The sequence below is a fragment of the Coptis chinensis genome, chromosome 5, assembly GCF_015680905.1.
Source record: "Coptis chinensis isolate HL-2020 chromosome 5, ASM1568090v1, whole genome shotgun sequence".
NCBI lineage: Eukaryota > Viridiplantae > Streptophyta > Magnoliopsida > Ranunculales > Ranunculaceae > Coptis > Coptis chinensis.
The window spans coordinates 23,873,760-23,888,475 of record NC_141460.1 but is presented as its reverse complement, the minus strand read 5'-3'; the positions used below and the strand labels follow the sequence as shown (position 1 = coordinate 23,888,475).

At 37.6% G+C, this 14,716-nt stretch overlaps 1 non-coding gene across 1 annotated transcript; it reads right to left on the bottom strand.

The window, feature by feature from the left end:
* Nucleotides 1-8,476: 8,476 nt before the first annotated feature.
* LOC147497135 (small nucleolar RNA R71) lies at nt 8,477-8,582 on the bottom strand. The gene has a single exon (XR_015197297.1). It is a non-coding gene; the product is annotated as a small nucleolar RNA R71 (small nucleolar RNA).
* Between the last annotated feature and the right edge of the window lie 6,134 nt (nt 8,583-14,716).

Here is a 14,716-nt window from a genome sequence, read left to right as displayed (position 1 = left end):
TCCATCCATAGACGAATCGGGTAACTGTGTCTTTGTTTTAAAAACATTGACTTCAACAGCAAGATGGCCAAAAGACATGGACATTGAACCATCGCGGCAATTAATGAGCGCATTGGCAATTGCCAGAAAAGGACGCCCTAAGATGATCGACACGTCAGTCATTAACGACTTCTGTGTTGAGAATGACAAAATCAGCCGGATAGTAAAAATCCTGAATTTTTACCAGAACATTTTCGACGACACCCTTAGGATACTTAATAGACCAATCAGCTAATTGCAACGTCATTTTAGTGGGTTGCATCTTGTCTAGACCTATTTGTCTATACAAATAAAACGGGAGTAAGTTGACACTAGCCCCCAAGTCTAATAACGCGGTCGTCGTATAAGAATCTCCTAAGGTGCATTGTACAGTAGGACGACCAGGGTCCTTGTACTTAACAATTCCATTATGTTCAGATAGAGTTGGGAATTGTTTTGTTAAAAAGGCGTCTTTTGGTATATTGGTCTTACGCCTAGTAGTACACAATTCCTTAAGAAACTTAACATGGTGTGGTAGTTTTTTTATAGCTTCGAGGAAGGGAAGGTTTATAGTTAGATTCTTGAAAACATCCCTAATCTCCTCATAATTTGTATCCCTAGTTAACATGGCTAATTTTTGTGGAAACGGTGGTTTCTGTCTATATTTAGCAATGGTATTACCTGGATGTTTAACCGTGGCTTCCTGTTTCTTAGGTTGTGTTGTAACTGGTACCTCTACAGTGGTAGGCTCTTCAGTTTCTATTTGGGTATCTAGTAATATAGCAGGTGTAGGGGCTACTGGTAGGTAACTATAGGCATAGTTACTTTGTTATCAACCACTCTGCCAGAACGGAGAGTGGTGATGGCCTTTAGCTCACCTACATTTTCATATTCATTACTAGTATTATCGGTTACCTCAAAGGCTATATTTGTTGTTTTAGGATTAGGTATTGCGTGACCTGGAAACATACCTTTGGGTTGGGCTTTATCTTGAGCCAACTATTGGGTTAAATTATTAACGGATTGTAGAAAGCCGTTGGTTAGATTGAGCCATGGTTTGGAAAAGTTTTGGCTCACTTGTATGAAGGTGTCAAGACGATCCGGTTATGTGGGTGTAGTAGTCACGGGTGGTGTGGATGGAACTATTTCACGTGAATTATTTATGGGTGGATTTTTATAGTTATTATTTACCGGAACGATACCTTTATTTGCATTATAATTTTTATAACTACCTTGACTTTGTGCTTGACCTTGTCGAGGTTGCACTTGGTTGTTATAATTATTAAAATTCCCCTGACAATCGCCCTTCCTTGTCGTAGTGGGGCTTGGTTAAAGCCGTAAATAGGCCTAAACATATTGATTATTGTACCCTTGAGGTGTGACGTGTTGGTTATTTCTCCAACCGAAGTTGGGATTTTGTCTCCAAAGGGTGTTAGGTTCACTATTAATAGAACAAGCCTGTTCATAGGCTATAGGACAGTGGGAGTAGGGATGCTCAGGGCTCCAACAGAAACTACATGGATTTGAATTTACATTCATGACGGGGATTGGCTTTTGTTGTACGTAAATGGCCTCTACCTTTTTGAGGGGATTCAATTAGAGTTTTAAGCTCAGGATCTTATTTAACCTCAAACATACTGGTAGCATTAACTGTTGAAAAAGAACTAGCGGAGCGGGAGTAATCGTCACTACCCCCCCAATTATTATTACGCTTAATCTGATCTTCCAAAAATTTATATGCCTCTGAGGCTCCTTTACTTAAGAAACTACCCTCATTCATTATGTCTAGGACTTCTTTATGGTGGTGTAGAAGTCCTTTGAAAAAGGCACGAACTAACGTGTCTTTCGCTAAATTATGATGTGGATACTCTATAAAGAGATCGGTGAAACGATTCCAAGCCTCTGAAAATGATTCATGAGGATTTTGTCGAAAGAAATGAATCTTGGAAAGCATCTTATCCGTCTTTAGGGGTGGGTAAAAATGTTCCATAAACAGCTGAACAAGTTTAGCCCACGAGTCCACAGAATTAGGCGTTTGGGCAGTGAACCAAGACGCCTTTATCGGCTAAGGTGAAAGGGAATACCTGAGTTTAATTTGTTCCGCACCAACCGTAGGATGGTGGAATGTTGTTAGGACTTGTTCAATCCTACGATGTGCTAATAAGGTTTTTCATGGTCTAATCCATGAAAAGCGGGTAACAAATTAAAATATTTGGGGGATTCGAAATCCCCAATCGGTCCGCTAGAAACGATGCAAGATTTGGGGCTATCGCTCAAGGCTTTGTAGAAGTCGGAGAGAGGAGTCTCTTCTTCGTCGGGCATTGTGTCAGGTGATGTGTGTGAAATAGTAGCTAGAGGTGTAGTGGGTGGTATACTAGATAGACTTGTTTGTTGACATTGTTGTGTAATTACATTCTGTGTTTTTGTTCGGCCAGACCTTAATCTCATACAAGGCTAAAACTAAACTTAGCTAAACACATCAACACTCCAAACAATTCTGATATACTAGTATAAACCTCTAACAGGAGATGCGAGGTGTGGAAGAAAGGAATACCTGATTGCGTCCTTGCTTCGCTTATGAATAGCGTCTTGTTTACGCGTGTTCAGTGTATATAACAAGTTAGAACACTGAAAAAATTGAAAAAAACAACGTTCGAATCAAAACTGTCGAAAATCGAAAAATTAACAAAGGCGGCGAGATGCGCTCATATATAGAAGCGTGGTCGCTCGGGTAATTTTCAAATTACAGGTGTTTTTTAGGGGGCGGTCGCTCTTGTTCCAGCTATAGAGGCTGCGCTCTACTAGGGCGCAATCATCGCGGCCGATGTAATTTTTCCCGGAATTTTCCAACGTTGAAATGGATAACCACAGTATGAATCAAACACGGGTGGGTGGGTGAAATGGGACTTTAAGAAAAGTACTAACACTAGGAAAACAATACGAAAGTGAAACTAAGATGGCAGCGGTGCCATTTGATAAAAATAAATTTGAATAGTCTACCTACGAAATGAACGATGAACTCAAAACGTAAGTAAACTAAAACTAGCTTATGAATATATATGCTTATCAAAGATTCTACTCTCAATCCTATGAGATATAGTGGAGTAGAGTGATTCGTTCCACTCTCAGTCCTTCCGCATGCTGTGCTCTCACGTGTAAGTACTATAACTCTAAAGTCTAATGAGAGATTTACGAAAAGGCAACTAGACTACGATGCAACTACCCATGAGATGCACTAGTCAACTATTAGGACAACTAAGGGAATGCTACGTAGATTCTATGATAAGGAGTTAGAGGGGGATTGATTCCACCTTAACTCGACTTAATCCTATTAACGGCATTTAATCGTCAGTAATCGAATTGAATCGCCCGCAGAACAATTGGTTCTTCCTAATCCCTAATTACACATGGCATTCCTACCAATTCATAACTAGCATGTGAACGATTAAACCCATTCTCATGGTGAACTAATCATTTCTAGAGTGGAAAGGAAATTACGGCGATTCTACGATATTCGAATCAAGCTTTCATCCAGGCTCTCAACCCCCTCTAATGGAGGTTTAGCCGAGAATCATTACTAATCATTTCTGATTACATTTAAACTAAACATGATATAAAGAATTGAAATTTACTTAATTAAACAATAATGAAATCTAATTTAATGACTAAAATGAAATAAGGACAGGAATTGAAATTAGATCTAGAAATGGAAATGACAAAAATCGAAATTGATAAAAATACTACTTTATTGATCTAATCAAAATGAAGAACAAGATTCAAAGGTTTAATCTAATACAATAATTCAAATGGAACTAAACTTAATTAATCTACATGAAAAACTAGATCTGGAATTCATTAATGGAGGCTACTAATCTAATCTATTTCTAGGTCTAACTATCTACCAAGAAATCTACCATTAACAAAGAGCTAAGCTTTTGTTTTTATACTTTCAGATCCAAAAATCGTGCATGGGCGGCCCAAAACCCAATTCTTTCAGTCTAAAAAGGTCTCTTCAGCTGCAGTTGGGTTCAACAGACTTTCTGTCCACTTCTGCTTCTCTGATTGGGTCAAGGCTTAGACCATTGAAAAGCTCTTTCCGAGCCGGTCATTTTGACATAAGGTAGGCCCCATTCTGAGGTCTGAGTCCAAAGATATGGCCTTCGGAAGTTCTACTGGCTTTGTGTGCTGTTTCTGCCCGCGTCGACTTTTCAACTTTGGACCGGGCTTTACAAAGGCTTTGTCTTCTTGAATCTTGGCCTTTAATCACGGAACTCCTTAGTAACCGACCTTTGCTTCTTTATCTTACTAAAGTGGCACATTTCTGCACATAATGGACTTTGAAACCTGAAATGCATAAAAACACGTAATCAGTGTTAACTCTTAATTATTTCTCACATAATTGGTCTAAAAGTATGTCTGTTACAGGGTTAAAACTACAGTTTTGGGCTCTTATCACTATGGCTGTGTAATCTAAGATACCATGCGCTGCTACTTGAACTATCCCTGTGTTGTCTCTAATCACTACTGCCCATTGACCTTTATTGCCTTATATACTCCCATCTGTGTTCAGTGAGTTATTCTCACGGTCTGGCTTCCTCCATTTGCACCTAATCTCTATGTATCGAACTAACTCAGGTTCTTTGTTCCATACCGATCATTTTGAATCTCTCTCGGGCTAGGCCCTCTTCCATGCATACCTTGACTGCTTAAAGTTTAGTTTTGACATCCCTGATAATCATCTCCTGTACTTGGCATGCACTAGAATGTTGATGCTAAAAAATTCTCCTATTTCTTTCCCGCCAAGTCCAATATATGAATCCTGTGAATAGTAAGCGTATCTCATCCTGAAATCCTCCCTTTCCTATGCGTTTTTTCTTTTATCCAGTCCACCTCTTGCTACCATGTCACTGCTCGCACTCTATTATAACCAGCCCTAGCAAGTAACCCCATCTATATGTCTTGACCATACCTATAGTAAAAGAACAAATGTTCTTCTATTTCGATGCGACCATTGCATAACACACATGAGTCTGACTCCACTTTACCCCCATTCTTTCATTCTCTATTTTGTCTTCATACTGACTCCATTGATGATTCCTACATTCATCCAAGAAGTACATGACCATTTAAAGTTTACTCTTATCCACGATCCCTCAGTTGATCTAGCTCCTGAGTTTGAAGAACTCATTCCTAAACAAATCTGCGTTATACAAGAGGAAGACCCTCCTGAATCCCTGCTACCCACTCCTCCCACCCCTGAGCTTAAACCTCTTCCAGTTGAGTTAAAGTACATTCATCGTGATCCGTATGGCACTCATCTAATTATCATATCATCTCAATTATCTGCTACCGAAGAGGCAAATTTGATTAGGGTTATTCGTGAACATTGTTCTGCACTTGGTTGGTCCCTAGATGACATTAAAGGTATTGACCCTACTGTATGCAAACATCCCATACATTTGGAGGATAATGCAAAGACCTTCTGCGAGCCACAACGATGTTTGAACCCTGGCACGAAAGAGGTAGTTAGGGCTGAAGTTTTGAGATTACTCGATGCTGGTATTATATACCCCATCTCCGGTAGTGAATGGGTTAGCTCAGTTCACGTAGTTGCTAAGAAGTCGGGTGTTACAGACATCCATAATGCAGCTGGAGAGTTAGTCTCCACTCGAGTTCCTATAACATGGTGGATTTGTATTAATTATAGGAAGCTAAATGCCATGACACGTAAATATCACTTTCCTTTACCATTTATAGACCAAATGCTCGAACGTCTAGCCGGCCATGTGATCAGCTCCTAAATGTGCATTTTATTACCTATATATTGCTGCATTACAGCCTTTCTTACACTTAACGAAAAGACAACTCACAGCTTTTATTGCCTTTTTTAAGTTATGGAGTATTTCAAACCACTTATCATAAAAGCTGCATCTTAACACCAAAAGGAGCCTTAATCACACTTATTATGAAGACTAGGAGCTGGTATGGGAAAGTGTTGAAAAAGTCAAAGTCAACGGTCAAAGTCAAAGGTCAAGGTTAAAGGTAAAAGGTCAAAGACCTCAACTCAGAAGACCAGAGATGGAGGTTCTTATCTCAAAATATGACATTCTCCCAAAACTTACCTTGGTCAAGAAGAAATCAAAAAGCAAAAGTGAAGTGTGAGGTGTCTAATTTGTAATGGAGAAGGGCAAATCTGTAAAAGGCAAAAGTAAAGGTATATAACCTGGCCAAAAGTAAGGGAGAGAGAAACCATCCATTGTCTTTGGATCCAAACCATTTGGTTTGTTTAATTTCTTGTATAGTTTTTCAATTCAAGTTTTTACTTTATTATTTGTTTTACTTCCTTTCAATCAAAACATCTTATTTTACTTGTTCTTATTTCAATCTTTAATTAATCTTCCTTCCAATGTTTTCAAGTCATTTCAATATCAACAACTAAAACTTTCAATCTAATATATACAAGAGTGATTACCACCACTTACTAAAGCTTCCTCACTTCTAAAGCAAACTCTTTAGAAGTTACCACCACTTACTAAAGCTTCAAATGGTGTCACCGTTATGGATTGAAGGAGTGAGAGTGCTTGGTTGAGAATCTAAAAAGGGAGCATCATTCTCATCTTCCCATTTCTATTTTTTTCAATTTTTTTTCATTTTATTTTATTATTTTTCAATATTGATCAACTTTCTTACAAATCAGGTTACGGGACAACAAAGCTGGAGAGGAGCTGAAGACACAGCCAAAAGATTACCGAACTTCACCAGTGCCTGCAGGCGTTTGCGAGTTGACTAGGGGGGGACCGCCCGATCACCTCTAGAAATGTGGGTCTAGTTTTTTGGTAACTCAGTTGGTTCTTATGAATAGTTGTACTCCGAGCCCAGATTTTGTAATAGAGTAGGAGAAGTCAGTGGAACTTGTTTGTAATAGTTAGAGATAAAAAGAGAAAAGAAAAAAAAATTATGAAAAATTGGTTTTTGATTGATTCCTTATGATGAACATGAGTTAAACATGGTTTAAGTTATATACTTACCAAGGGATTAGAGTTTTATTTGCCTTGGGAAGTTCAAGTGTGTGATGCAAGTTGTGGATCATAGCTCACACACTATGAATCAACTTGGTAATCAACACTCTAAGTCCATTTGACTCTAGTTAATCTAGGTTATTAATCTAATAGATTAGTATAATATTAGTAGTTTAAGTTTGGGCCTTTGAAGGCAAAGTTGTATAAATTATCAAAAACCCAACTTATGGGCTTTTTAAGTGGGCCTTTATTGTAACTTAAAACAGGGTAAAGCTTGGAAGGTTGGGCCTAATTCTCAGATCACGTGCCAACTGACGCCACCTTCTCCTCAAGCAGCATGTAAGCACGGCTTGAGAGGTAAATTATAAACCACCTTGAAGCCCAAGTAAGAGGATACCTTGTGTGTTCAAGCATGGGGCATGATTGTTTGAAATTAACTTTCCACAATGCAATTTACATTCGCGCATAAGGCTTAACCCGAGCCACATAACAAAAATTGGGAAGCCATTACCCAATGTAGGTAAATTGGACGTTGGTTGATTCTTGAAAGCCCTAGACTAAAAGAATTGAATTAACATCAATCAACTAGAACCCAAAGTAGTCATGCTCCTCTAGAAAAATACAAAAATATGGCCACGATGATTTAGAGTAATCAGTTACCAGATTCCGGTGGACCAACTACGTTCCTCACTCCCTTCCCCCAGATTCATCGTGAGTAAGATTCTTGGTAGCACACCACTTGGTAAAGTGACTGCCTACTCTTCTGAGACGTGTAGTAGAGTTATACTAGTCCCACGCTTAATTGTTCTTCTGAACAGGGCATAGTAAAATATAAACCAAAAACAAAGTTTTCAAAACTCCATACTTGCAAAAATGAATTTCAAATTCTTGGGTATACATTGCACCATTTGCGCATGTTAGGATAGTTTTGGGGTCTTGCTAAAAGTGTATGATACTGCATTCAGGCACTTCTAGTATTAGCAAGAATAAAACTTACTCACATTGGAGAGCTCGTCGCCCTAGACAATCTCTTGTATCTAGTCCTCCATCTCATAAGATGGCTGTCAAAGTAGTGCAAGCTGAAGAGCCTCTCTCCAACTTTTACACACCATTGCAAGATGGTCCTCCATTTTGTATAAGACTCACACCACTCACGAACGATTTTCGCATTCCAGCGAATGTGTTCAATCTTCTACCCATTTTCCACGGGTTAGAACACGAGTTACTGTATGAGCATCTACGCTGGATACATGTAGTATGTAATGATTTTCATTATCTAGGTGTCACCGACGATCATGTTAAGCTACGAGTGTTTCCTTTCACTCTAGCTGGTAAGAGTCACACTTGGCTTCTTTCACAGAAGGTCGACTCTTTCGATACATGGGAAAAGGTTGTGTTCTCCTTCATGAAAAAGTATTTTCTGCTGAAGAGAACAGAAGAGTTAAGAAGCAAGATACAGTTCTTTAGACAGAGTCCGAGTGAGACATTTTATGAAGCATGGGATAGATTCTCTGACCTACTCCATTCATGTCCTCACCATAAACTAGAAAAATCCACTCTTGTCCAATGTTTCTTCAAAGGCCTTCTCCCAGAACACAAAGTAACCCTCGACATCATGAGTAATGGTAAATTTTTGGGTAGAGGTGCAACTGAAGCCTTAACCTTTCTTGAAAACCAAGCTAAAAAAAGTGCCCATTTGGGCAACATAAACAATTCCATAACAACTCAACCCAATACATCTAAGGCTAGTGGTATTTTTGAGGTGAAATCAGATCCAGAAATCAAAACCTTAATCGAAACCCTCACAAGAAAGATATATGCCTTCACAACGAAACAAAAAGACCAAACCCCTCATCCTATCATGAACGTAAATACCTCACCATGTAATTTCTGTCTAAGCTTAAATCATATAGATTCCACTTGTCCCTTGATCACAAACCTATCATCACTTCAGCCAGAAGAAGTATATGATTTCAATGTTCCAAATGTACCATGGAGACAACATCCAAAGTTTGCATGGACCAACATTCTGCAAAACCAAACACCACCAGGTTTCAACAAACCAACAAATACATTCAGACAAGGACAAGGACAAGATACCTATAACATTCATAACAGAGCATTGGTTCCATCCCAGTTTAACCAGAATTATCAAAACCCACCTATCAACAACCAAAGAGACCTAGTTCCTATTACACCATCAACTAGTGTCCAAACAGATAAGCCCACCAAAATAATGATATCTGTCATACAACAATAAACCCAAATCCTAGAATCCATGCAACAATCTCTGAACTTGTTAGCCCAAGATAAAACCCAGAAAGGTGTGTTCCCAAGTCAGGCTATTCCCAATCCTAAACCGACAAACACAACCTTTGAAGCAACAAGTGACGTGAACGAAGTTGGAGCGCTAAAAACTATTTCTTAATCATCCCATCTACTAGGATTGACTTCTCTTTTCCGATGTATTCCTTTCTTATTCCATTCCATCTTTTCCTTTAAGGGGATACATCAATAAGGTAACCAGACCTCTCCACTTGGAGGGTGTGGTTGTAAGTTTCAGAGCCTTAGTCCACAATATATCTCGCATAATCTTTGTAAAACACTTTTTACTCATCGTTGGAGTAAGTGTGAACCTATGGAGCGAGTATACAATTTTTCTTTTCTTTATTTTACTTTTCTTTTTCAAAAATGTTTGTTTTCTTTGTGCTATTAATGATAAATTCTTGATACATCAATAGTTAAGTGATTTTTCAAAATGGTCAATGGATTTTACACAGACCAAACCCTAGGACAACGCAATCTAGGGGCGGTTTGAGATCAGCTTTGCTTACTAAGGGTTGCCAATATCACTGAGCTATTTGCCCGGGTCAGGACATTCTATGTCTTGTGCAGTAAATCTCCCAACTCACGTAGCTGAAGCTCTGTCTATTTAGATTGGGTTCGCCACAGAGCCGACATACACGAAAGATGCCTAAGATTATCTGTTACGATTTGTTTTCAAGTAGTAACATCTAGAATCACAGCTTTTGAGTACGAGTTTCTTAAAACATCTCTCCATAGTTTTCAAAACCAGAGGATATAAAAATGAAAGTTATACACCAGGAATAACCTAAATGATACCGGATTAACCTATAATTTTATCTTCTTGGCAAAACCTCTATATGGATAGAGATATATTTTGAATGAGAAAACCAACTAAAAAAAAACGAGGCATCTCCAAATGAAAATTAAACAAATAGAGTAACCCAAAGTGATGTTATTCTCTGTTTAATTAATGTATTATGAAATATCCTCAAGATGAAGATGAACCATAAGGATGAAGCCATATATATGGGTGATCAAATTTGACGAGATAAGATTATTTTTTCATTTGGATTTAGATTAGGCTGATTATATTTATATTAATTAGATTGGAAATGTATTATTTTTTCATTACGTTTTATGATTAAGTACAAATATATATTGGTTATCCAATGGGATTGGAATGTTTCAATAAAATTAGCAATTTATATGAATGTTACTTGAAATTTAATGGATCATATTCAGATATGTAGTTTATTCAGGTGTACAGTCTATTGCAAGTCCCCAATTTTGGGGGTTTTTATATATATTCAATTTTTTTTTTTTTTTAATTAAAAAAAAACAATATATACATACACTATTTTACCCAAACCGTCATGACTAATGGTACTTTTTATGACCGTTAAAAAGGATGAGTGCATAACAGTTTATTTAAAACTGTCACAAATGATATGATTTGTTGTGATGGTTTTTGAGCAATTGTTACCATTTTTTTTTTGGTTTTATGACCTTTAAAAAGGATGAATGCATAACCGTTTATTTAAAACCATCACAAATGATATGATTTGTTGTGACGGTTTTTGAGCAGTTGTTACCATTTTTTATGGTAGAGAGAGGCTAGTCTGGAACAAATATTTGTGACGATTTTAGGAAAAAAATAATTGACTCTCACTCTGTTATGGTTTTGGAAAAAAAAAACAATGACAAAAGACTTTTTGTGATTGTTTTTAACAGTGATATAAAAAAAAAATTCTTGTAGTGTAACTATATCTTTTGCCTCCACCTCTCTATTTTGCCACGAGAATCTTACATTAAAATACTCAAAATTTTCCTTTCTTAAAAATCATTCCCCTCTTGTTTAAATCTTTTCCCCTTCTAAATTTCTCAGTTTCAATGATCGTATGCAAGCACTTCCTAGATAACTGCAACTTAAGATATGGACACATATACCGAAAATCATTCCTGGTTAGGTAAGAGTTCATACGCACGTAAGAGAATAGCTATGAGAGAAGGCTGGTGCTTGAATTAGCAAACACCAACTTTCCCTGGTCTTCAATCACATAATAATTATATTTATAAAGTCTACATGTGTTATCCTCATGTGCATTACGCTCGGTCTAATAGAGTAATCCAGCCATCTAGTTGGGATTGACTCAAGTTTTCAAAAACATCCAAGTCTTGGGGATCTGACTTAAAACGACCCACTTTTTTAAAATTTTGGTCAGACTTATTCAAAACCTAAAAGAATTAATTAAAATTTTCCTTCTGTTGTTTTGTACATATTTTCCTACAGTCCATGTACAGTTCTTTGCATCATATATTTTTCATCCACCATTAGATGTGAGTATACCCTATACCGTTACGTTGCATTTTCGATGCTGATCGTTTTGGTACCTCACGGGCCAAGATCGGATGAGTAATGAAGCGCGAATCAGCTCTTGAAGTTGGTAAGGCATTGAAGACAAGATCAGAATTTCCTGATTTCATTTGGGCTTGGGCCAAAATTTCAATTTCATTAAAGAGGCAAGTGTGAGGAATGTGCCGTTAAACTATTTAGCCCATGCAACCACCCACATCCCATATTCTACATCACAAAAATTCCCAACCCTAGCCCACACCAGCTGGCGATCGCCCCTATCCAACTCGCGACCGCGACCTCACCTCAACACACCTCCACCCAATTTTTTTATAGCTTGCCCCATTTTCAACCTCCATTCCAACTTAAAACCCCAATTTTATCAATCCTTACTCTAAATGGCTCGAATTCTTAAAATCGTGCTTGAGCAAAATTTTCAATACCTATGTTATTCCGATCTGTTAGAAGTGCACGATTCGAAAAAGAGGATGGGAACCCTTGGTTTTGTTGGAAGGTGCGGCTTATTCTCCCTCTCTTACTCTTTCATTTTATAATTGCATGCTTAGAAGGGAGGATGACCGCATCACGGTTGTCAAGGATGGCCGCTCGCTGAAGCTCACCAAGGAGGTGGTGAGTGGAGTTCTGGGGATTCCTTTGAAGGCTTATGTTCAGATAGAACAGTCCTCAGATGGTAAGACCATCGATGTGATGATGGTAGAGACATTTCTTGAGGGGGTTAAAAACCCCAAGTCTCACTATGCGTTTCAGAGTTCACTACGAAGGAACCAGCTAGCAGTATCTCAATGGACAACCTACAACCTACTAAACTCGGCCAAGCCTTCGAATATAGGTAAGCTGATGATTCATCTTTTATGGATTCTTCAAGAGCAGAAGAACAACTTCTGCATCGTCTCCTTTATCTTTGATCAACTCTGCAAATAGAAGAAGTCAACTGCCCCTCTACCAGTGTTGGTCACCAAGATCATGCAGCACTGGGGGTTCCAAGCCACAGACGCCCTAGTGGAGGTTAAGGACACTACCACAGGTCCTATCTATGCCCACTGCATCTAAAAGTTATGGCTTCCACCTAAAGAGTTCACTCAGCCCATGGACAGAATTCACTTCCTCCATGGAGGCCAGAGGATTTTGCATTCGTATCTCCACCAGCTTTGGGAAACTCAAGGGAACATTATAGCGAAACAACGGACCATCAGAGAGGAGCAGCGGTCCTTCTAGCAAGAGCAGCAACGTTTTTAGCACAGTGTCATGATAACACTGCAGAGCATCAGAGATGCTCTCCTGCATAATGATAAACATGATATGTCCCCATGTCAACAAGGAGAAGGATCTTCTAGACGTCGAGACGAGTCACGCATGGATTCTGGCTAGGATTCTACCTAGTGTTCGTATAGTTAGATTTATTTATTCTTCTATTTCTTTCTTAAGTGTATGACGTAATATAAGTTTAATTATATGCTTAAAATTATTTCCTTGTTTTATTTTGTTTTGTTTTTCTTGTGGAATTTGGTATATAGTAGAAGGTAAAACAGATACATCATGCCAAAATTTTCCATTTTTCTTTCATGCATTTCTTACATGTTTTCAAAAATAAAAAAACCTAAAAATATTTTATAGTATAATAAATATCCTTAGTATAATAAACCATGTATTCCTCGTTCTATATCAAACAACCCACGCCCCAAACTTATTTAGGGGTCGCGTATTTTCATCATAAAGAACATAATACATGTGTATCACCGTTTTTCCTCATGTTTCTATGGTATTCTCTTTCCTTATCTCTTCGTCCTTTGAGGACAAAGCACAGTTCTATTTGGGGGTGGTATAATAACATTTTGCAAAAACTATGAATTTTCTATATAGTAGATATAATAGTATATTTCTTCCTTTCTAAATTTTTTTTCGAAAAAGACCAAAAATATTTTTCCGTTTAGTATTAAAAAGTCTTGTTTCCTTTTTCTATGATGAATAAAAATTTTAGAAGTCTTATAATAGCAATAGAGTAAGGACTTGTTCTTCGTACTTAGACTAATATACGTACAATAGTTTTTATATCTTTTCATGAATGGTATGCATTACCATTTGTTTGTATATAGCAGTGAGTTTCCGATGCCAAGGTTAGAACAATTAAGTTCCAGATCTTGTGAGAATCTAGCCAAAAGCCTCATTTGAATGATTATTGAGTGATGACACAAAGAATTTCCGGATAGAAACACCACACGTCCACTTGCTTGATCATCACGCCATATCCTAAGAGAGAATTTAGGCACTTTTTGGATCGATATAACCAAATAAACGTTAAAAACCTAAAAAGATATTTTTCCTGTAGTTACCCCTCTTGAGCCTTCACCCTTTCTAAAAGCCTTTTTATTCTTCACCAAAAATTCTTAACCCGTTACAACACACAATAAAAAGCTTAGTCAGCTGACAAGTTGAGAACTAGATGGATATCAGAAAAAGAGAATAGAAGACCTTATACAAAAACATAACAGTTATTTGCTTCGAAAAAATAGAAAGAAAAGAAAAGAAAAGAAAAGAAAGACCCATCAAAAACCAAAACTCCAAAAAAAATCAAAGGAGTCAAAAAAAATCGAATCTCCCAAAAGTTCAAAATCAAAAAAAGACGATATCAAAAACAAAAAGAAACAAAAGCAAAGTCAGAACTCCAGAGAATTCAAAATCACATGGAGTCACAAAGCCAAAGGGCTAAAAGAATGTATCACAATTTGGAAGAAAAAAAACAAAATGAGGTTCTTCTCTGGTTACAAATATCTTGAAGACCTAGTTTCTCTACTTATCAGATTTTGTCTTTCCCTTCCTTTTTCTTTCTAAACCATCACCTTACGGGGCAAGAGTGATTGTTTAGAAAGAAAAAGGAAGGGAAAAACAAAATCTAATAAGTAGAGAAACTGGGTCTTCAAGATACTTGTAGCCAGAGAAGAACCTCGTTTTGTTATTTGCTTTCGAATTATGGTACATTCTTTTAGCCCTTTGGCTTTGT